Source organism: Prionailurus bengalensis, chromosome B1 (genome assembly GCF_016509475.1).
Source record: "Prionailurus bengalensis isolate Pbe53 chromosome B1, Fcat_Pben_1.1_paternal_pri, whole genome shotgun sequence".
NCBI lineage: Eukaryota > Metazoa > Chordata > Mammalia > Carnivora > Felidae > Prionailurus > Prionailurus bengalensis.
This window is the reverse complement of record NC_057344.1, coordinates 197,434,721-197,459,762: the sequence shown is the minus strand read 5'-3', so window position 1 is coordinate 197,459,762 and position 25,042 is coordinate 197,434,721. Positions and strand designations below refer to the sequence as shown.

The window sequence follows — 25,042 nt, the reverse complement described above, 5'->3', positions numbered from 1 at the left end:
GCTGAATTGGAAGAAGGCTTAAATTGGGAGAAGAATGAAAGCCCAACGTGGAGTCAAGGGGCTTATTATTATCGATTTGAGTCTTGTATAAAAACATGCCCATTTGAAGCTCTCTTGAGATTTTATCTTTCTTCTGGCTGGCTTTATCTGGATAATACACTTTCACTAGTTAATGCTTATCAGATGAATGCGCATCCTCCCTCTTGTTGCCTGGGAATAAGAGAGCCCTGGCACTGATAATATGGAGCAGATTTTAATCCAGGGTCCATGACCTCATCACCTTGAGCAACATGGACACACCACACGTTAGGTAGTTTTGTATCCTATCTACTCCATTCACGTTTTTATCACAGCCATTGCTATGATCATGGTTTGCAAGTGAATAGATTCTTAAACCACTTCCCTCTGTTGCACTAAACATCTCATGCTGTCACATGAATTCCTTGTAACAATTAGATAAGCCATTTTTGATACATGGACGAGCCTGGAATTATAATAGAGTTAATACTCTGTGGCTCCAATTCCTGACCAGTGGGATATTGAAGCCAACGGTTAAATACAACCTTTTCCTGTCCCTCAGGTGGACAAGTTGGGGGATCATGACACACGGATCAAAGGTTTCCCAACAGAATTTAGCCTAAGAGATCCATACTGTGACCATCCCAACAACAAACTCTGAAGTATTCTTTCCTTCCTTCCTTGCTTGCTTCATTTTCCTAATGCCCTATCCTTTTCCTTGGGACTGCTTCCCGAAATTAACTATACAATGCAAGCCTTTGCCTGAGATTCTGCTTTTTGAGAAAGCTTGACTAACACTAGTATCTAAAACTCATGGGAGAAAGGGCAAAGGTAAAATCTAGAAAAACCTGGAGAAAAGAATTTGATATGGCTAAGGGCAGATCATCTGCCTGGAGGTCAGTTCAGAAGCTCAACACACAGTATGGTAAAAACTTCAGTTTTATTTGAACTAAATTTGGTATCTGGGGATCTCCAATAGAATGGATAGGGTCCAAAATACTAAAATAAGGAGTTCTTGGTGGGGGATGGGTCTGTAATTTCAAAGAGCGGGAGATGAGGTGTTTCTCAGTGGTCATACTTTTTAAACTAAGAATATAGTTAAGCATGGAAGTCACAGCACCATCAGGAAGGAGAGAGGATTGGTGGTTAGGGGTTGTCCAGAGCCTCATGCCCTTCCATGCAGGTGAAGCTGCTTATAGTCATGACAGGACTGCCCAATACACTTGAAGTCACCTAAACAAATGAAAAAAAACCTGTCAATTGTGTACATTCTGCAAAAGCATAAGATGGCAGACAAAAATAATCGACATAAAAATATTGAAAGACAAGTATGAATAGCACCATTTAATTTGAATTAAATTAAATTAATTTATTTATTGTTGCTTGGAGATACCCATTGCCATTGTTTCATGGAGATACCCACCATAATCCTATTCAAATGACACAACCCCTCCCCCAAGAATTTTATACATACAGCATCTATGTCAGTCACTGAGTATGTGGAGACCTGTGACCCGAGGCAGAAGGTTATTTGGATAGATTGGGCAGTTGGAGGACTGTGACTCAGTGGGTGAAGCATCCACCTAAGGCCAACCAGACAATGGACCCAAGGCAACATAGATGGGTTAGAGACCTGAGGAGCTATCCAGGAAAAGGATGCTAAAACACAAACTGTTGGGTCCAGGACTTCTCAGGAGCTAGGTGATGCAGTCAAGGGTCGCTGGAGGTACCAGAGCTTCATAAAACTTGCGAGGGGAGGATTTAAGAGCACTCAGCCAGGGTAGCAGCTGTGAGGCCACGGTGTATAACACAGGTGTATTAGAGAGAGACATTTCTCATCCATCTATATCAACAAAGCAGGTGCTTTTAAGGTACTAGGGCAGTGATTCTCAATCAGGGGTGAGTTGCACCCCCCAGAGATATTTGGCGATGTCTAACGATATTTTTTGGCTGCCACAACTAGGGAGTTGCCCCTAGCGTGTCTTGAGTAGAGGGCAGGGGTCCTGATAAGCATCCTGCAGATCCCTACAGTCCCCACGACAAAAATTTACCTGGCCCAATGTCAATAGCACCAAGGCCGAGAGATTCTAGACTACAGGGATGTTTACATCCTTCTCAGAGTTCCTCAGTAGGTAAGAGGAAAAGAGCCTGCTCTCCATAAAGGGTAGGAGGGAAATTACATTTCATGGCACCTGACACGTGCCAAGTCTAGTACACAACTTCCTTTGAATGTCACAAACAAGAGTAGGTATAATGACATCACTTTACGGAAAAGGTATAGAGTCTCAGAAACAGAAGCAATGATCCAATAAATAACTCATCCTAGCTTGGACTTAAATCTTTTATAGACAAAGCCCAAAGCTGAGACCTTACTGGAAAAAAAGAAATACATTAGTTAATTTTTCTAGTTTCAAAATGAAAATCATTTTCATCGATCGCTTATAATTTGTAACAAGGCAGGAAAATGTCACTGTGCTCATGACTGGTTTTATGTGCCAATAAGTTCAGTCTCAAGCTAGTAGCTTTTAATAAACGTAGACGTCATGCTATTAGAATGTTTATTTAATCATTAAGTTTTATTTAGCACTGAACTATTAGGAATAGTTTTATCAGGGAGGTAGGATGACAGATTATTTTTATGACTGCCTAATTATTTTCCCCCAAAGTTTATAGATTTTTTATAATAAGCATATACTGAAAACTATAAAGTTGCCAGATAGGTATATTTTAATGTGGTATAAATATAACAATTGTTTCAAGATACAGAATAAATGGCAGATAATATAGATGTTTATTTGGGGATTCTTTGGATTAGCTGACCAGGAAATCCAAAATTCAATTCCATTGAAAACGACCATTCCTGGCCTCCAAGCAACTTGCAAAATAGGGTTTTGTCCAAAAGGATTCAAATATCTGTAATGCCTTCTCCTTAGGGTTGCCTGTGAAGTTTCTGTGAATAATCCCACAGCTAATTCGAATTTCATCTTTCCACAAATATTCCATCCATCATTATTGGGTGTAATATCCCCTACCCTTCTAGACCTAGAGTGCCTTCCTTGAATTGTGGTGTTCTAGTTATATCATTATTAGTTTCCTCCCCAAAATTATGAGCTTCAAAGGCCAAGTTTTATGCTTATTCAGCTGTATATTTTCTTATCACCGAATGCAGTATTCTGCAAATAGAAGGAAGTCCATAAATGTTTGCTTTGGTGTAACAATTCTAGCCCTTGGGCCAAGGTGTTAACAGAGTGCCAGAATCCCAGAGAAGAAACAGGTGTGGGGTGTTGCAAAGAGAGTCTATGCTTAGCAGGCATGTTTATATTCAGGGTTAGTGGCCTGTATTTTTAATTTACCTGATTTTTCCACAGTATTGACTTTTTTCTTAAATAATTTCTTATTTAGATCTGAAGATCAGAAGTCTTTCAAGTTGAAGCCCTGCCTACACAGTCATTTATGAGCTGTACAAAAAAAAAAAAAAGAAAGAAAGAAAATAAAGAAAAGAAAACGCCAAGGAACATTAAAAATCTCTGACATGAAAAATGTGTCACAACACGAGGTTTTAAGGTGGACCAAGTAAAGAAATACGAAGCTTTACATTTGCGGAGCTGCTCTAGGGGAAAGGTTTAGACTGCCCTGGCGTCAAGTTTAACCACACATCCAACAGGTGTTGGTGAATTGCATCGGAACAATGAGTGAAGTCTGCCATCTACAGGCCCCTATGTGTATTACAGCATAGGCTCCCGCAGACCTTGAACCTGAGAAGGCAGGAGTCTTAGATAACAGGACTGCCCCATGATGGGATCTCAAAGACACAATCCCATGACAATCCTGAGACAACCCTATGTTGAATTATTTGGAGTCTACGTTTTGTTTCCATCTTCAATATAGGTATATAAGCAAAATGTTAAAGCTAGCTAAAAGAAAAACTCCCATCCACCCCCTTTCCTGCCATATCATTACTTGACAAAATTGAAGATGTGAGCTTTGTGCCTCCGCCATTTTTATTTTTATCTTAGTGTTCTGACCTTTCTTTGCATTGTAATTGACTCTATGTCTATCTACCTAAGAATCGGTTAACTCAGTGCAGGAAACCCCTAGAAAGTTAACTCAGTGCAATTCCTACAGCGCAGGAAACTCCTAGAACTGATTTTGGTATGCCCTCTTGCCAAGCCCAATGTCTGGCACATAGCAAATGTTCCACAAAGATTGGATGCATGAATAATTACGGGAATAAAAATGCATGAATAAGAAGGCAAATCAATAAACTAATTATTTCTAGGTACTCTTGTTCCAAATTACCTATGAATTTATGAATAAAAAATGAATACATGAACACATACATATTTATGGAAAATGTGAATATATATGTGTATATATATGCATATATGCATATATACATATATACACACATATATACACCTGTACCTCTCTGGGTATCTTTGTCAGTTGTTTAGCAACTTCTGTAATAAATCCAGGGGGTTGCCACTTTTTCTTAAAACCTTAAATCCGTATATTTAAGATTTTATAAATTCAGCTTTAGGGCCCCAGTTATGTCATGTCATCAGACCAAACGTTCTGAAAGATTCATCTTATTTATAAAGTAAATGTGGTACCAAGGTCATAGTTATTACTTCTCATTTATTTTATCCTTTCCGCAATTGACTGTCTAGCTCTAGTCAGAGGAAATGAGAGCCAAGGAAAAATGTTTAGATAAGATCATTATAGACAGAATGAAAAAGAAAGTAGAAAAATAAGGTAAAAATTGTTTCTCCTAAGAGACCTGGATTCTCTTCCCGGTTCTCTCTACCAACACAACCTTGAGGAAACTTTTGGGGTTGTTAATCTTGACTGATCTTTCAAAGGAAGGGGCCAAAATTCATCGTTCACTGTTGCGTGCCAGGCACTGTGCTCAGTATTTCCCTGAATTGTCACATTTAATATGCCCGGCAGCCCCAGACTGGGAGACACAGCCTGATACACCATTTGATGGGCATGAAATTGAATTTCCGGGAGACTGTTTCTGCAGGGTCACATTTCAGGAGGTACCGTGGTGCACTGGAACCAGCTCATACCAGCTTGTAAGAGCCCACTCCCCATTCAGAAATGCCATATTGGTCGCTTGGAGTCAGCCACAGTGGAACTATTCATGAACACGTAGATCAGGGCTTCCTACGAATCAGCCCCGACTCCTCCCCCAAGAGCGGATTGTTTAATATGTACCAGCACCTCCCTGGTTACAAAGCAATAATAAAAGTTTAAGAATAATTGACTCCAAACGCATGTTCTTTCAAATAGACCACAGTACCCTAGAGTTAAGGGATAGCCCATTTAAGATTTATATAGCAATTTATAGTGGTTAAAATAATACTGTTATGTCTATGTAGGTTCAATGAGATGAAGCTAATCTCTGTTTCTCCTTTCTTCCTCCCTGTTTCCTCCCTCCTCCTCCCTTCCCAGCAGAGCCCCAGCCACATCCTGGGGGCCTGCTGTGTGCTCAGTGTTTGACAGAAACTACAAGATTTACAACGCTGAAGGAAATAAGGCCTGGGTCGGGTAAGGGATTTAGAGAAAACCACGAGGTAACTAGGTACAGAGCCCTGAATCCAGAATGAAGTTTCCCTCCCTTTGATCTGCTCTGTGAGTCTCCTGGTGACTCCCCAGACCTAGTCCTCAAGTTCCGTCTTCTGACACGTTCCGGACACCCACACTTCTCCCTTTATTCATTTCTTCAACAAACAGCTGAGCACAGAGTGTGTGAGACACATTGTTTCCACCACTTAAGATGCAGTCGTGAAGTCAGGAGGGGACTACCAGTCTCTGGCCCTGGCAACTTCCCCTCTGGTGGGGGACACAGAAGCCACAGGGACAGAATAGCAAGACAGTCCGGCCAGATGGGCTCGGGTTTGAATCGTAGGTGCACCTCTGTCTGTGCGACCGTGGGCGGGTTACTTAACCTCTTTGTGCCTCAGTTCCCTCTCATACTTTAAGAGGAAATAAGAACAGGCCCCATGTCTTAAAGGATTACATTTTGTAATTTTTTTTTCTTAGTATTTATTTATTTGGGGGAGAGCGCGAGCAGGGGAGGGGCAGAGAGGGACGGACAGAGGATCCAAAACGGGCTCTGAGCTGCCAGCGAGAGCCAGATGCGGGGCTCAAACTCGCGAACCTCCAGACCTGAGCCACCCGTGTGCTCCCATTTAGTAATGTTACATAGCATCTGGTACACAGTTAAGGGCTCCATACGTGTTAGCCACTACTTTTAAAGGAACAAACTAGTGACATTCTGTAGGGAGATTTATGAAGAGTCCTGAGGTTGGCATGAGGGGACAGTTTTAGGTACGGTGATCAGTGAAGTCCTCTCTGGTGAACTGGTAAGACGCTGAAGAGGAGCCCATCCAGACAACACTTCCAGCATGAGGAACTGAATGGCTAAGCTCCACAACAGGTCAAGGGTTTAGTGCTCAGGAAGTGTCCGAAGCCAGCGTTCTCGGAACACAGGCCGAGTGTGAGGGGATGAAGAAGGGAAAAAAATCCTGAGAGGCAGTTATAGTCCTGAGTAGTTTGCACTGTATTCTAAAAGCAAAAGAATTTTTTAAAATGTTTATTTATTTTTGAGAGAGAGAGAGAGAGAGAGCAGGAGCAGGGGAGGGCAGAGAGAGAGGAAGATGTAGAATCGGAAAAAGGCCCCAGGCTCTGAGCTGTCTTCCTGGAGTCTGATGTGGGGCTCGAACCCATGAACCGTGAGATTATGATCTGAGCCGAAGTCAGACGCCTAACTGACTGAGCTACCAGGTGCCCCCAGATATTTTTTTTTGTATTTATTTACTGTCAAGTTAGCTAACATACAGTGTCGTCTTGGCTTCAGGAGTATATTCCCATGATTCGTCACTTACATACAACACCCAGTGCTCATCCCAACTAGTGCCCTCCTCAATGCCCATCACCCATTTCCCCCCTCCCCCCTAACTGCCACCCCCATCAAGCCTCAGTTTTTTCTCTGTATTTAAGAGTCTCTGTGGTTTGCCTCCCTCTCTGTTTGTATCTTATTTTTCCTTCCCTTCCCCTACGGTCTTCTGTTAGGTTTCTCAAATTCCACATATGAGTGAAAACATATGATATCTGCCTTTCTCTGACTGACTTATTTCGCTTAGCATAATACCCTCTGGTTCCATCTACGTTGTTGCAAATGGCACGGTTTCATCCTTTTTTATCACCAAATAGTATTCCACTATTTAAGTGTGTGTGTGTGTGTGTGTGTGTGTATCACATTTTTATCCCTTCATCAGTTGATGGACGTTTGGGTTCTTGAGGTTCTTCCTTGGAGCATTTCTGTCCCTGGTTCTTGTCTCTTCAATGTGACTCTCCCTTAAGGCCAGTGGTTAAGGATCCCGGGGTCTGCCTGGTTTTACAGTCTTAACATTATTTGTTCTGTGGCAACTTTGAGAGATAATGAGCAACCCCTTGGAAATTGACAACATTTCCAAGACATCCTCAAATTGTTTGTGTCCTGGATCTTTGTCTTTGGTTTCTAACCCTTTGGCTCAATTAAATGAGGTCATCTGGATCGGAAATCCACTGACGGTTCCTGCAAATTTATGCATTAATCCATTTGCTGGAGAGAACTCCCAGTTATCATCAAATCTCAGCAGGCATTTGACTCCAGAAGGAGTAAGGACTGTCAATTTAAATTGTCTGAAAGCCCACATGACCCTTGCTTTTACACCTTCCCATTTCCCATAAGCCTCCGTTGGGGCCAGAACCGGGAAGGACCAATTAGGTCTTCTCTGATCTCCAGCGAGGAATTGATTGGAAGATTCCTTGCCTTGCAGGCCAATTGCTTCTATCTCAGGATCCTCTTACAAAGTGGTAGTAACCTGGAGTGCTTTGGTGGCTCAGTTGGCTAACCATCTGACTCTTGATCTCATGGTGCGTGAGTTCAAGCCTCACATCCTGGCCTTAGCATGGAGCCTGCTTGGGATTCTCTCTCTCCCTCTCTCTCTCTGCCCCTCCTCCACTCATGTCCTCTCTCTCAAAATAAATAAATACACTTTATATTTTTAAAAAACTGGCAGTAACCTGCCTCTCCGAAGACAGCATTATTATTGTCGTTGTTGTTGCTATTGTTCGATGAGTGGGCAAACAGCTTTAAATTTGGGTTCACTGGGAAAGGCCTATGACCATAATCCTGGGATTATCTGCTTGCCCTGATGCCCCAGGCACAGCTCAGTGATCCAGAGTGGGCATCCCAGAGCACCCGAATGTCATCTCCTAGTCTACTCACCCATTGTACTGGAAAGAGAATGAGAAGTCGGCTGAAGACTATTTCTTTTTAATATTTTTAAATGTTTATTTACTTTTGAAAGAGGCAGAGACAGAATGAGAGTGGGTTAGGGGCAGAGAGAGAGGGAGACACAGAATCCAAAGCAGGCTCCAGGCTCCAAGCTGTCAGCACAGAGCCCAACGCAGGGCTCAAACTCACAAGCTGTGAGATCATGACCTGAGCCGAAGTCGAACACTCAACTGACTGAGCCACCCAGGTGTCCCTTTTTTTTAATATTCTTTTTCTTTTTTTAATTTTTGGCTGAAGACTATTTCTACTGGGTTTATAAAAGAGGAACTAAGACACCTAGAAAAGGCTAGGGCTTATGGCAGTTTCCCTACAGAGTCATATTAAACAAAGCAAAACAACAACAACAACAAAAAGTTAAGTGCCCCAAGCAATGAACTCAGGTATTCCAGGGACCTTCCATGTCACTCAAGCAACTCAGCAAGAATTCTCAGAATCCAGGGGCGCCTGGGTGGCTCAGTCGGTTAAGCATTCGACTTTGTCTCAGGTCATAATCTCACAGTCGTGAGTTCGAGCCCCACATCAGGCTCTGTGCTGGCAGCTCAGAGCCTGGAGCCTGTTTCAGATTCTGTGTCTCCCTCTCTCTCTGACCCCCCCCCCATTCATGGTGTCTCTCCCTGTCTCAAAAATAAATAAACATTAAAAAAAAATAATAAAAAAAAGAATTCTCAGAATCCAAATTCTCCTATATCACATGCTTGCCATTAACCTCACTAACAGCCCCATCCGTACACTCTTTCTTATATCTTCCTCCCAAATGTAATTAGTAACATATCTGGCTCATTCTAGAATTCTTTTCCCACGTCCCACATTATTCAGATGAGCTACAATAAAATAACAATGAACAGGAAAGAGAAGGGGCTCTGCCTGAACTGGCCTGGAGTCCCTGCTTCTCCTGCATACCCAAGCTCTTCTCCGAACCCTCTTCCAGACCACAGAGCCCAGCAAGCAGGCCCAGGGCTCTCCCTTGGGGTGGAGTGCTTAAAGGTCAGGTTCTCCTTAGAGGAAGGAAGGAAGGAAGGAAGGAAGGAAGGAAGGAAGGAAGGAAAAAACCTGAGGCCCCTTGCCTGGTAATGAACCCTACCTTCATCTCACCGGGGCGGGAGGGACAAAATCTCCATAGCGTGTAGACACCAGGTCTTGGACCCTATGCACATCCTTACAGCGTTTATTTTCCAGAATATTCCTTTTCACTGCCGTCTTTTCCTCCTCCTTCTCCACTATTGTAACCTGCTATCTATCTCATAAAAATGGAAGTTGGTGTTTTTATTATTTTATTTATTTTATTTTTTATTATTGAAACATAGCTGACGTGTGATTTGATGTTAGTTTCAGATGTACAGCACATGATCCCACCTCCTATACACAACTCAGTGTTCGCCACGATACGTGAGGTCCCCGTCTGTCACCGCACAACCTTATTGCAATGTTATTGACCATATTCCCTATGCTGTGCTTTTCATCTCCGTGACTTACTTATTTTGTCACTGGAAGTCTGTACCTCTCAAACCTCTTTGTCTACTTTACTCTTCCCCCCACCCCCTTCCTCTCTGCCAACCACCAGTTAGTTCCCGATATTTATGAGTCTATTCCTCCTTTTTTTGTTTGCTTGTTCATTTGTTTTGTTTTTCAGAAAATAAATGCAAATGTCATATGATTGCCCTTGTATGGGGGTGTTTTTATTTTCTTTGGAAACCTAATGATAATCTTTACTGTCACTGAGATCCTATTTTCAAGGACCATTTCCACAAAATGACTTTTAGAGGCAATTTGGTTGGGGGGGGGGGGCAACAGGGATTTTTTCAATAACCACGGTGGAATGCAGAGACCTGGGTCTCAGAGGTGGAATTGCTGGGGAAGGTGTCCACTCTGGGCTGCTGTTGTCCTGACCTTGAAACAATGCGTGCGGGAGCCTGTCTCATCGGCCATCTCAAATTGCCACGGAAAGAGGCGATGACAGTTTGCTTTCACCCAGTCCCTCGAGTTATGAGTAATTTTGCTAGACTCTTGTCATTTTCTGGCAGATTTCACGAAGTTGTGCTGAATTTGCAAACAAAGGCAAAAGGCAAACAATGGTTTAAGCTGCTTTGAGATTGCCTCATTAAACCACAGCCTGCTGGAAGCTTTCCGCTTTTAGCAATGAACACATCTGAGCTCTACAATGATGTCACCATCTAAAATTCTGTTCACATTGCTTTGGGGCGATAAAGCTGTCCCATGAGCAACTAACAAAATGATGATGATAATAATAATAGTAATAATAAATTAAATACACAAGGAAGAAAAAAAAGGAAAGAGCAGAAAACTGCTCCAATTATCAGGAAAGCTGAATTTCAGACCTACTGCTGCCATACCAGCCCTGTCACCAATTAGCAATTTCCTTGAGTTCCTCAAGACTCGGTTTACCTCTCTGGAACTTGGATATACTGACGCCCTTTCTGTTTGGGCATTCCACTGAGCTCAGCACTTGTTTCCTATCCAGAGAGGAGGTCATGTGCCGTGCTCTCCAGGATCTTCCATTTCAGAAGTGTGCCTTCGTGATTAGGTGAGAGCCCTTTACACGCGGCAAAGTCCTAAACGTGTAATGTAAGATTCTCCAGAGTATTTTCTATTCCAGCCAATTCTGGCACAACCCACAGATAACAGCAAAGTTAAAAGAATGGTACACTGAGATGCAGGGAGGACTCTCAAAAGAATACAGTTTTATTAAAGCCGGTGGGTGGACAAACTACCTGGACCACGCAGATATTGTGAGGTAGGTGCCCTGACCCAATTCTGTCAGGTCAAGTTTATGATAAGACTGAAGTTCACTGGTGCTGCTGGTAATGGCAATTCTTTTGCCTTGAGGAAACACCCTCCTGCTTCCAGGCACCATCTCTCACAGTCTCCCACCTGACATTTCCTTGGGCCCGAGTCGTCCTTGTCCTGTGGGTGCTCCTACTGGTCAGTGTTAGGAACATCTGTTTCTTTAGATACACCCTCTATGTTCTCGGCCATTGATCCCAACCAGAGGCAGGCTCTTAGCCAGCCAGGGAGAGTTCCAGCATTGGCAGTTCCAGGTACCAAGGGGAGCACCATACCTGTCAGAGAAGGCTGATCCCCAGTAGCAGGCTGTAAGGCCACCCACACTTAATGTTTCCTTCTCCTTCCATAGCCCACAACCCTGCCTGAGAGGAGTGTTTTGCACACTACTTCAAGTACAACCATGATACCTTGCACCAGCTCATGGCAATCTAAATGTTCTTGCCAAACGTAAACCAGTCCCTGGGTTGATCAGAAACATCACCAGCCCACTGCAATGGCCTGCCCCTTCCAGAGCAAATCTGCTTTGTCAAATGGGCAAAGCAGCCTTCATTGGCTATTTTCAAAGTCACCTTGCCCTCTATGTGGAGCAGAGTCCTGCAGGTGAATGGAAAACTACTCCAATGACCACTCTCTGAGAAGTATGGCCCTGGTGGTCAGAGATTGGGGCATGACAGTGGCCAAAGAGAACAGGGTCCAATTCAAGAAGCAAATGTCAGTTGCACCCCATAGCCTAGGAAGAGTAAGTCACAGCCAGAGACATGTTAGATGGAGGGGAAATTTACCTCATGGTACTCCACCTCCCTCAAATACTCACTACAATAAATAACTCTTGGAAAGATCATTAAGTTTTCAAAAATATGCAGTATTATGCATTCTTCAGGAGCATTTAGAAAGAAAGAGCTAGGAAAAAAAATGTCTTATTAGTACAGTGAACCAAGGTTTTATTTCCTATGAAAATTGACCCTTTAGCTACATTGGAAGTCTCCAAATATCTTGCTATGATTTCTACCACCTCCCTTCCTGAAAACAACACTTTCCAATAGGTCCTTGTCACTGTGGTCCCATTTAGCCCATGAAGAATCCAAGGTGTGAGCATTTCTTTCCAATCAAGATTGGTAACTGAACTGGAATGAAAAAGCCACAGCTCACAGTCTTAGCTCTCATTGAAAATGAACTTGAAGACCAAGCCCCAGACAGCATAATAACTTTCAGTAAACATTTTTCAAGATCACGTTTCTTATGTTCCACTCTTCATACTCAGCCCATGGAACATTGAACCTTTGTTTATTTCATTCCTAATTATCCAAAGACTGTAATGGTTGTTTATTGATGGGTTGGACAAGAAATGTTTGTTTTCTAAAAAGAACAACAACAACAACAGCAACAACAACAAAATTTAGTGTGAGTTCTTTGCGTCCTCCTGTATCCACCCTTTTAAAATCTACCTTTGAGGACATAAGAGAAAAGCAACTTGGATAGGTACACCCAGACAACAGGTTCTGTGAAACAGCACATCTCAGCCTTCAGTGTAGAGACCAGGGATCTAATTCTTGGAGAAAAATTAGAATATTTTCCCTGGGAGGTATTAATTCAATATACTGACTGTTAGAATAAAACTGATGTTATATTGCTGAGTAAAATTCCCTGACTACACATAAAGATCCTTCTGTTACTAGGAGGATAAGAATTAGGGGTGTGCGTGTGTGTGTGTTTATTTATAACTTGAATCCATAACACAAAATGGTCACACATTAAAGATTGGTAGAATGATTGAGTAAATTAATAAGCAATGAAAATCAGTGATCGGGTACAAAGTACCCCATGGGGGCAGCCAAATTGAAAACTAGAAAATCATGAACTCAATACTCAAACCAAGAAAATACCAAAAGCTTTAGTCAAGAATGAAAGGAACATTATGAGATAAATCAACCAAAATAATGGGAGTTAAGGATGCAGAGGGCATCTGGAGCAAGGAACACAGTTCTGGGTCAGACAAAATTCAGTTAATATTCCAGGACCATTACTTATAAATTGTAGGACCTTCATACATTTACTTACTCTTTTTAAGATTAATGTCTATGAGATTCAGTGTAGATTTAGATCAAATTTTATCACTCAATATAAAGTAACATAAATGAATACAGATATTTGGTAGTATAACAGGCTTCTTGCTTGAGTCCCCTGAACTTAACAATCCTTCATGCTTGCTCACCATTATGTCACCAGCCCAAGTTAAGTCCTGGTAATAGAATGAGAGTTTAACAAACACTGGAAGGATAGAAAAGCAAATTAATGAATGAGGAAATAAAAGATACTTATATAAACGAAATGCAAAATTTTGTTTTTACTCTTTTACCCTCACTTGGGAGAAGAAAGATGTATTGTTTGTAGTTGATTCTAACATTGTCTCCTGGCCCCCCAAATTTGGCAAGCACTCTCCTGGAGAGTATCAGAAGGGGATAGGATGAAATGTCCCCAAATTAATTGCTAATACTCTCTGATAAAGGAGATATTTGTGATCCTAGCCCTACCCTTGAAAATTCTGGCAGTAAAAATTGGCAGAAAGAAAGGCTCAAACACCTGAACATGGCCCTTAGGACTCTGGCTTCTTCTGAAATCTCTTCTCACAATTATTTTGTCTTCCATATGGCCAGTGAAACATGTCTGTCTTTGGGTGTCCTTTTAAAAAACCAGTCTTGACAATGATCCAGGAAAGGACCCAATAAAATAAATGTTTTCTCATCTAAATTCGAAGCCGACTTAAGCGAGAGTTGGAAATAAGGTCAAGAGAAATGAAACCTTTTCTCTTTTACTGTTAAAACCAGTTTAGGTGGATATGATGAACTGTATATAGAAGCAGCACTCAATAGGACCAGGCTGACTTTCCCAAGAAATCACAATGATTCTTGCTCCAGCGTGAGATCTTGACGACTAGACTTACTGCAGGACCTCAGGCACACCAGGCCACATCTTCTCTGTCACTGGGTGGATTCCTAAAAGGACAGAAGAATAAAGGACTGACCTAAAACTGCTCTCTGTTTTTTCCATAAGTCACCAATCATGGGAAAGGGTGTGGAAAGTGAAGAGGGACAGGAAGTTCACACTAATGGGTTTCCCTCCACATGGCAACGATAAACATGGGGAAAGGAAGTTCCTCATTAAAATACTGTTACTGGCGTGTTGATATTTTTTGAGAGGTATGGTGTAGACAGGGTGTGAAGACTTTAAAATAAAATAGATGTAGAATAAAATCACAACCATCCCATTGAAATCTTTGTAAGTAACCTGACCTCTCTGTGTGCAGATTCTACATCTGTAGAAGCATTCTGTCTACTCCTTTATGGAGGTGTTGAGAATGTATACTGTACTAACCATGGTTCCAGGCACCGTAGTCAAATAAAATCATTGGAAAATTAAAATAATAATGACAATAATAAGAATTATAAAGTTCTAACGCCCAAAAGGCTAAACTGAAGCAAAGAAAAAAAGGAAAACTCAGTTTCCTGTGCAAAGTTGCTCTTAATGGTAACTAACATTTGGCAATAAATTGTTATGTGTTGAGAAATGCATCGCACAATTTATATTCCTTGCTTTATTGGGTAGCAATGTAATAACCACATGGTGTAAGTATTGATATCCCTTTATACAGAAATGAACACTCAAGACGGGAAAGGCTACCTCACTTGGTCAAAATCAGTCAACGGGAGAGCAAGAAGTGTACACCTAGGTCGTCTGGATTCAGAGATTATTCCCTAACTACTATGGCGGATAGCCTCCTCACAGTCAGCGGGCAAAGAAAAGATTCATAAATGAATGCAAAGAAGGACCTCCAGGATGCAACGGATCATCAATTTCAGCTCAGGCACCAAGAAGCCTTCATCATCTTTATATTCTTGCCCAAGGCTGATTCCATGTTTCCACAGGAAAGTTTCCTTTCCTCTTCGACCCTGGAAAAGTGATACGTGCCACGATGGATTCAACTTTGTACATTGAAAGACCTCAACAAGCCGCTCCAGGAATAACAGGTCAGGTAAGTAGAACGACTGATTCATAATGGGAATTTTAAAAAGTCATGCGTTTCAAAGGTATTTCAAATCTTGGCCAAGAGACAAGAAAAAAAAGACCTGATTGTAAGTTGCGCATATTGAAGAGCCCAAAACACAAGGATGAGTAGAATGTATAATATTCATCTCTCTCTCTCTCTCTCTCTCTCTCTCTCTCTCTCTCGGTAACTTTCAAGTTACATTTAGAAAGCGGGGGTAAATCCAGGAGAGAGATCACAGGGGGATGAGGCTGAAAATACCTTCAGATATTTAGGGCCAGACCCAGAGCTAAGATTTGGCAAGTCGCCCATAGAGAAAAAGAATAATGATTCAAAGTCTGGGAAAATATCTCTCGGTTTTCTCTTAAGGATTTTGTCATGTCCAAACTGGATAAAGAAGGCTAAGTCCTAAGTCAATATCAGGCTTATGTAAATAGTACATTGTTGGCATGGGTGAGAAGTGGGAATGACTGAGACATCCTGAAAGTTATTCTGTTTCCACTGAGGGAACAGGTTTAAGTGACGGAAAGTGAGATTGACTATAATCTCAGTTTGAGTAAACTAGTGTGAATTCATTACTATGGGAATCAGGGAAATTTTAAGGTAAATGCTTCTCCTGGGTGTATCTGGGAAAGGAAGAATGGCAAACATCTAACAAATGGATGGACATAAACTTAAGGGTCTACATAATGTTTGACATCGTATTATTTGTTCAAGGATAATAATGATCTTCTTGTTGAAATTCAATTTCTACATAGGGAAGTGGGGAATAAATAAGAAATCTCAATGCAGAACAGGCAAAGCGATATTCTCAGCTTTGCAGCTATTGCTGTGTTTTCTAAGCCTGTCAGTTATCTGATGGGTTGTCAGTGAGCGTGCAAGAAAATAAGCACTATGTGAGGGAGTCTCAACTCCGAGCTTGAGGGGCAGTTTGGCCGCTAAATTGGTATGTGGAGTAGATTGTATTGTTTTGCTGAAAATATTAACTGATCTTCATCTCCCCCATCCCTACAAGACCCCTCCTTCATGCCCCTCCTTTAGCAGAAGAAAAGTCAGAGGGGAAAACCGTTGTTTGGGAGAGGTAAGCTTAAATACTATATATTACATTATTTTCAGTGGGTCACTGGGTGAAAACTCAGAACTCTACAATGCATTTCAGAAGCACTCTCTACAGAATACTTGTATTTTTGCTCTAGATAACATAAATGATACCCACATATCAGCTTTTATGGTTTCCTCAGAACCCTGGTTGGTGAGATTTTTTTTTTCCTCTTAGACAATGTTAATGATTTAAGCAGGATTTCTATTCCCCAGACATCAGGAAGTTTTAAATGAAAACAAAAACAAGAAACAGGTTCATTATCCACAGGTAAACACAATGTACAACATCTGGTCACTTCTTCTAACTCGATCTAACCATTCCCCACCCCCTGATTTATTCCCAAGATAACAAATGATGATGAACAAATAAAGTTACTCCCTCTTTATTTAGAGCACTGATATTTGGGCTTCTAATGTCCTTAAAAGAAATATCACAAACCACAAAACAAACAAAACTATCTCGGTATAAGATATAGAGATATTCCATCTCTTATAAAGATTCCCAAGGAGATGAAATGAACTTTTGTGTTGTTATGGTATGCATACCTCAAGATAGCCCCCCACTTGTATTTGTTCACAGGTAAGGGAGGAAAATGTATCCTGATAAATGACCAAGAAGCAAAATTATCCCAAATACCTTCGAGCATACATTATGAATAAGAATAACCATCAGTTTAAACCAAATTACAGTCAAATGCAATTTTCTTAAAATATATGTATTATATTATTCACAAAGTAGTAGGTTATGCTGCCCTAATAAATAACTCCAAATTTCGGTGGCTTGAAAAAGCAAAATAGTTGCTTCCTGTTCACAAGCCATTGTGGGTTGGCAGGGATGGGATCCTACTCCATTTCTGACTTAGTCCAAATTCAGGCTTGAACAGAGTCTCACTATTTGGAAGATCAACTTGCTCCATAGCACAGAAAAGGTGAATATGGAGAGTTGTATCCCAGATCTTAAGTTCTTCTGACCGCAGAAGACACACATATTTTATTGACCTCAATGAATGACTTGATCATGCCTAAACTTGAATGTGAGGAGGAATTAAAATCTGACCGTGTGCCCAGAAGAAACCCAGAAATACTAGTGTGCAGAATTAGTGCCATACACGCTAAAAGAATGTTACCCAATGGTTTGAGGGCAGCTATAGGACTTTCCCCAGTGTAACATTCATGTGGTTTGTGACAATGTTCCATTTAGGCTGTCGGCTCCCCATTTATTTACTGATATTTACCTATTTTTAAAAATTAAGCATCTTCTTGATTCAGATTCAGATTCACCAAAAATCTCCAATTCTATTGGCATGAGAGATTCTTAAATATAAAATTGCTTCTCTCAATTTGCTCTATTTTTTTTTTTTTTAGCTAAGCTCAGAGTTCCCTGTAAAAAATAAAATATATCCAACTCAGTCTGGGAGAAAAGGTAATCTGGGCTGTCTTCCTGAGGGATGTCACATCAGAGTAAACTTTGATAGCATGGGTAGGTGTTACAAAGTCACCTGAATGGAGAGGTGACAAAAGGATCTATATTACAGACCAGAAAAAAACATACCCCGCATGCTTGTGGTAGGCAGATTCTTGGAAGGTATTAATTAAAAACGCACTTTTTTTTTCTCAAGTAAAACTTGACAAGTGTTCAAAAACTGCCAAGTTGTATATACTATTTAAGAGGTCAGAAATCTGGGTTTGTCTGTCCTAAGTGTGCACAAGGAAGCATAGAGATAGTACACATTCATCACTAAACCACGCACCTAAAAGGACTGTGGATGGTGTCTTGCAAGAGGTTTTGATATGCACAGAGGTGTCAGCAAGGAATGTAAACCAAATCCATCTAGAGAACTCAGAGCTTGCCCTGAGGCCTTGAGAGAACTTTCTCCTGTTTTCAATATGTCCTGCTTTCCTTGCATCTACTGTCAGAATATTGAAAAGTCAGACTGCACTTGCAAAAGGAGAAAGAAAATATAGATGGCTGAGTGTAAGGAGGTCAATTTGATAAGGATTTATGTAAATAACTATTAGTTTGTTTTACAATCTTCTGAACACTGGTCTGTCTCCTTTTTACCATTGCCCTATTTAAATAATAGTTGCGTACTCCAAAGTGTTACTAAGCACCCCTGCATCTTTTTACCACTGAGGGCATACACATTGTTGAGAATAAATGGCAAGTAGTCCATAAAAACGCTTTTATTTATTTATTTATTTATTTATTTATTTAATTTTATTTTTATTTTTAAAATATAATTTACTGTTAAGTTAGCTAACTTACGTTACATACAGTGTGCTCTTGGCTTTGGGGGTATATTCCCATGATTCATCGCTTACATACAACACCCAGTGCTCATCCCAGCAAATGCCCTTCTCAATCCCCATCACCCATTTTCCCCTTTCTACTGCCCCCCACCATCAACCCTCAGTTTGTTGTCCCCCCAAAAAAAATAAACCCAAATAATCCAGTGAAGAAATGGGCAGAAGACATGAATAGACCCTTTTCCAAAGAAGACATCCAGATGACCCACAAATACATGAAAAGATGCTCAATATCATTCATCATCAGAGAAATACAAACCAAAACCACATTGAGATACCCCCTCACACCATTCAGAGTGGCTAAAATTAACAACTCAGGTAACAACAGATATTGGTGAGGATGTGGAGAAATGGCACAATTGGTGGGAATGCAAACTGGTGCAGCCACTCTGGAAAACAGTGTAGAGGTTCCTCAAAAAATTAAAAATAGATCTACCCTATGACCCAGCAATAGCACTGCTAAGAATCTACCCAAGGGATACAGGAGTGCTGATGCATAGGGGCACTTGTACCCCAATGTTTATAGCAGCACTTTCAACAACAGCCAAATTATGGAAAGAGCCTAAATGTCCATCAACTGATGAATGGATAAAGAAGATGTGGTTTTTATATACAAGGGAATACTACTTGGAAATGAGAAAGAGTGAAATCCTGCCATTTGCAACAACGTGGATAGAACTGGAGGGTATTATGCTAAGTGAAATAAGTCAGAGAAAGACAGATATCATAATTTTCATTCATATGTGGAATTTGAGAAACTTCACAGAAGACCATGGGGGAAGAGAAGGGGAAAAAATTAGTTTCAAACAGAGAACGAGGCAAACCATAAAAGACTCTGAAACACAGAAACAAACAAACAAACAAACAAACAAACAAAAAATGGCTTTCAAAGACATTCTAACTTTGAAGTCAAGCACCATAAGAGAAGACTATTTATCCTTGCTGGGGGAAAAAATGTCCTTTATTTTTTCAACCAGTATATAATGAAATCAATAACTTCATCATAAATGTCTAAGAATTAAATTAGATTAACCAAAGTAGAATATTTTACATTGGTAACAATTTCCTCAGAGATACTAAGACATTATCCTTTGCTGAACTCCTCCAGAGGGAAGAGTGAGTACCACTTAATTTAACATATGCCATTATACTCACTCAATGTCATGCTCTCCAACAAAGAGAATCTTGCATGCATTATCTTCTTTTCATGACCTTGATCCTTACCTCTCTCTGCGGATGAGCTGTTATAATCGTGACCTCCATGTACGGCTACACAAATGTGCCAAGCTCACACTGACTGTCAGTGATGCAGTTGGATTCATCAGAAGATGTTGAATTCATCTCCATTCTGATACAGGTGGCTGTGGAATCTTCGAAAACTCGTTGGCGTCTTAGTCTCAAGTTTTTCATCTCTAAAATGGGTATAAGTACGACTTAATCATCTAATGCAGTTGAGGAGAGGATTAAGCAGTAAAATAGAAAAAAGTCTCTCCATGCATGCTGGTTCTCTTCCCTGAACTTGTACTTTTGCTCCGTAGTCTGCTATAAAGTCTGTTATGTTTTTTTATGTATTGTTCTATCCAACTTGATTGACCATGGAAGGGACTATCCATAAAGTAAAAAATGATCATAGAAAAAGTATGTTTATAACCTTATATATACACATTTAATATATTTCATGTCTGTTTATAAATCACCACTTAATATAGTCCAAGTCTGTTTATTCACATTATCATGAATGTAATCATATTCATATTATATGTTAGGGCAATCAAAAATATATCCATGATACAGATTACATATAACAATAGAGACTATGAACATATAATGCATATGTGAATTAAAAAATTTTATATACTTTGTTAAGTATATTACATGCACAGTATGCTCCTATACTTTATATACATATCAGAACAATTTGGCAGAACTGGACTTGAGCAGGGTATAGTTTCTCTATGCAGAAAAACAAACATGGCTACTGCCCTTACTTTGGAGTTGAATATTAATGAAGGGAGAAGATAAAAACATCATCTTTCCTCACTTCCAGACACTTACACACGGGCACACATGTCTACTTGGAAACAAAGCTTTATCTGAAGGCAGAGGTGCTTCTGAGATATATAGGACCAATGTTCAGAGCCTTCTCTGACCAAATGGCAGCTCAATGGCCACTTGTCCTGCTGGTTCCTCTGAGGTCTAGGTTCTGACAATGATGACTGAGCATGCTTGTGGTTGGTGGAATAATCGTTCCCCAAAGATGTGTACATTCTAATGCCCAAACCTATGAATATGTTACCTTACACGGAAAGCAGGATTTTGTAGACGTGATTAAGTTAAGAGTGTTGAGATGGAAAGACTCTCCTGGATTATTCAGATGGGCCCAATGCAATGACAAGGGTCCTGGTAGGGAAAAGGAGGGAGGCTAGAGAGTCAGAGTCCTAGTGATGCAGACTCAAGCCAGGGAACACAGGCAAAATCCAGAAGCTGGAAAAGACAAGGAATGAATTCTCTCCTAGCGCATCTGAAAGAAACACAGTTGTGCCAACACCTTGATTTTAACCCTATACGATCCATTTCACACATCTGACTATGGAAATTTTAAGATAATAAATTTACTTTGCTACATGTAAGCCACTGTCTGTGGAAACTAATACAGTGCTGATTCCTGCAGGCACCAATGTTGCTTGACTAGAGTCTCACCATCATAGAGGCTGGTCTCAGAATCTGCTCCAATTATGCGTTGGTCTAAACCAAAGTGTGTCATACTTGCCTGGCCGTTTGTGTCCTAGAAAACAATTGTCCTTTGCCCCGAATATTTCACACACTGTGAGGGTGTGCATCGGTTGTTGCTCATTTCACTCTTAGCTCACTGCTTCTAGGTCTCAACGAGAACCTACAGGGAAAGTGGCCCAGAGGCAATCTGCAAAACAGACTCCTTGTTCCACATAAAAGCAGTCTCTCTTCTCCTGTCCCACTCCAGACCAGGGCTCACACCCATTTGTTTGCCAATACATCATCATAGTATACAGCTCATGGTGAAAAGTAAATCATATTTGTTGAGCAACAGCCCAATCGTGAGCCAGCCTTCCGCAGATACATACCTTCTTTCCCAAGTTTCTCCTAACACCACCCAGTGTCTTCTTCCTTGCCTCAACCACTACCCCTCCAGGCTACTCCACTTTATGCTTTGTCACAAGGCAAAGGAACATGAGCCCTCTTTTCCCTGGCTTCCTAAAATAAACACGATGTTATGGGTTCAACCGTCTCCCTCAAAAAGATGTGGAAGCCCTAACCCTGGGTACCTGTAAATGTAATCTGATTTGTAAATAGAATCTTTGTAGGTGTCATCAATGCAAGACGAGGTCATAATGGATTAGGGTGAGCCTTAATCCAATGACTGGTGTCAGTAAGAGGAGGGAAACTTGGACACAGGTGCCAAGGGAAGACAGTCACATGAAGGCAGAGATCCAGAAGCCAAGGAATGCCAAAGACAGCCAAAAAACCACCAGAAGGGAAGTAGGAGGACAGAGGCATGGGATGACTTCTTTCTCAGAGTCTCCAGGAAGATCAACCTGGCCGCCATCTTGATTTTGGACTTCTGGCCCCTGTACTATGAGAAAATACATTTCTGTGGTTGTAAGCCCTGAAGTGTGTGTTATTTGTTACAGCCACCCTAGGAAACAATACACATGGCTAGGGCAAAGCCAAGAGCTTCACTGCTTACACATAAGTCTGCATCCAACCATCTGTGCGTGTCATGTGTCATCCATCCACATGCACAAGCCACTGCATCTTTTGTCGACTTGGGTTGACAGTGATAGATCTATTTTTGCCATCCCAGAAGGAGGGGGACACTGCACCCTCCCATGAGGGGCAGCGTCCCCACTGGGGTAACCTGCGCTCATCAACGTCGCCTGGATATAAAGTGGAAGTTAATGTGTCAGCCCAGCAGCACTCCTGTTAACCACTGATTTGTTTTCTCATTTGCGTAAACATGAGCCGAACTACCCGCCAAGCCAGGGGAAGGAAACCTCATCAGGGAGTTTTATAGGTTGTATAAGTGTTTCCGACACCTGGGCCTCGTTGTACATACAGAATCCTGCATCTGAGCTGCTCGTTTTCCTTGTAAACAGAGTTCAAAATTCCGGGCACAGGCATTTCTCTGAATCCCTCAGGAAAATAAACACAATGCACTAAACATAAAATGAGCTACTCCCAACCAAGGAACCCAACTAACAGAGGACAGCAGGGTATTCTGTGGTCACACCACATGGGCAGTGAGAGTGTGTTCTAGAGTTATCCTACACTAGATTTAAAGTCTCAAAACCAAGTAGTAACCATGGCAATTCCCAATCCCTGGGCTGTTTTCTGAAGTGTATTTTAGAAGCCTTTCCTGTTTATTACAGCTATCTGTCAGCCCAAAGGCCTTTGGTATTTCTCCCCTCCTTCTTCATTGAATTCAGAAAATTCGAGAGATTACCAAATAGCAGGATTTCAATCTCATGAGGAATGACTGGAACCATACAAAGTACAAGTCTTGGGAAAACGGAGAAGATAACATTTCTCCAAATTGAAATAACACTTCTTAAAGCAGAGATTCCAAGAAAAACCTCGTATCATCTTTGCAGGCCACCAAAACCAACTTCTGGGGGGAATGGAGGAGATAACATCAAAAGGTACAAATTTGCAAGCAGTAGATAAAAACTCCCGCTGATCTACGGCACAGAATTAGTGATTTTAGACAGTACTGTATTATAAGCTTCAAGTTTCTAAGGGACTAGATCGCAATTGTTCCCACTACAAATAATAATAATAATAATTATTATTATTATTATATATTATTAATATATAATTAATATATTATTATATTATAATATAAATATTATATTATTAATTAATTTATTATTAGTTAATTAATTAGTATTAATTAATATTATAAATATTAATATATTATTATTATTATCTGACATGATAGAAGCACTAGCTAACAAACACCACAGTGGTAACCATAATGCAATATATACATGTATCAAAACATGTTGTACACCTTAAATTCACACAAAATTTATGTCAATCATGTCTCAAGTTAAAAAAAACATCCAATTTCTAATCTCCTGTGATCATTCATTCAAGATAATACTTGAATGCCTCACCTACTATGAGTAAAAGAAGCCAGGCATAACTAAGATGCATAAAATGCTATCCCTCTACTCAGGAGATAATCGAGTCATGCAAAAGCTGTAATTGCAGAAAAATGCTTTGGAGTCTGAGAATTAGGGAGGCACTGGCAGCCAAAATATATGCACCTACGTTCCGTCTCTGTGACACCGCTTGCCATCTGTGTGATCAGGGTGAGTCTCCAACTTTCTAAAACTCAGCTACCTCTGGACCCAAATGGGGCAACCATCGCCTTTCTCGCGTTCTTGTGAAGAAGATAAACTACTTGAGGTCATTTTGAAATTCAAATCAGCTAATGAATATAATCTACATTTGTTGCAGTTTTTTGATTGATAGTGGTTCAGTATCATCCTGAGTACTTAGATTCATTGCCAGACAGCCCTGTGTGTTTTCTCTCCTCTCTCACTCTTTTCTTAACAGCTTGGCTTTCCTTGGTGGATAGATAATATTTTTGTGCCACACAAACTTTAAAGCGAGACTGAATAATGTTACAAGTACCTCAAAAAGAAAAAAAAAAATCTGGCAGTGAGAAAGGAAGATTTTACTGAAAACTGACTAGGGAAGATGAGGAGAAAATTCCTCTCACTAACTACAGAGCAAACAACTGAACAATTATGCTTCAAATCCTTAATTATTTCTGTTACCTCCTAAAACTTCTCTTTAGACATAAGGTTAAACTTTACCCTCTGTATATTCAGCACGGACACTCTCTTTGTTTCTCTTGTCCTGACACAAACACATCCTTTTTCTTGTCTCCTGGAGAGCATCTTTAAAAATAGGTATTAAAATATAGTTAACAAAGGAGTGCCTGGGTGGCTCAGTTGGTTAAGCATCCAATTCTTGATCTTGGCTCACCATGCTTGGGATTCTCTCTCTCCCTATCTCTCTGCCCCTCCCCCATTCGTGCGTGCTCTCTTTCTCTCTCTCTGTCTGTCTGTCTCTCTCTCTCAAAATAAATAAACTTTAAATAAATAAATTAATAATACATATATGTGTGTGTATATATATATATGCACATTTATTTAAAGTTAACACATGGTATAATTCACTCATTGAACTCACTCACACAATTTACAAATTTTTAGTATAATCACAAGGCGATTCAACCATTACCACTATATATTTTAGATTATTTACTACCACAAAAAAGCGATTTCATTAATAATCATGCTCTATCAGGGCATCTGGGTGGCTTAATCGGTTGAGTGTCTGACTCTTGGTTTCAGCTCTGGTGAAACCCCCAG

At 40.6% G+C, this 25,042-nt stretch overlaps 1 long non-coding RNA gene across 1 annotated transcript; it reads right to left on the bottom strand.

Moving 5' to 3' along the window:
* Positions 1-941: 941 nt before the first annotated feature.
* On the bottom strand, positions 942-21,920 carry LOC122468523. The gene is made up of 3 exons (XR_006293268.1): positions 21,722-21,920; positions 19,845-20,032; positions 942-1,251 (listed from the first exon to the last, which is right to left on the bottom strand). It is a non-coding gene; the product is annotated as an uncharacterized LOC122468523 (long non-coding RNA).
* Positions 21,921-25,042: the final 3,122 nt, after the last annotated feature.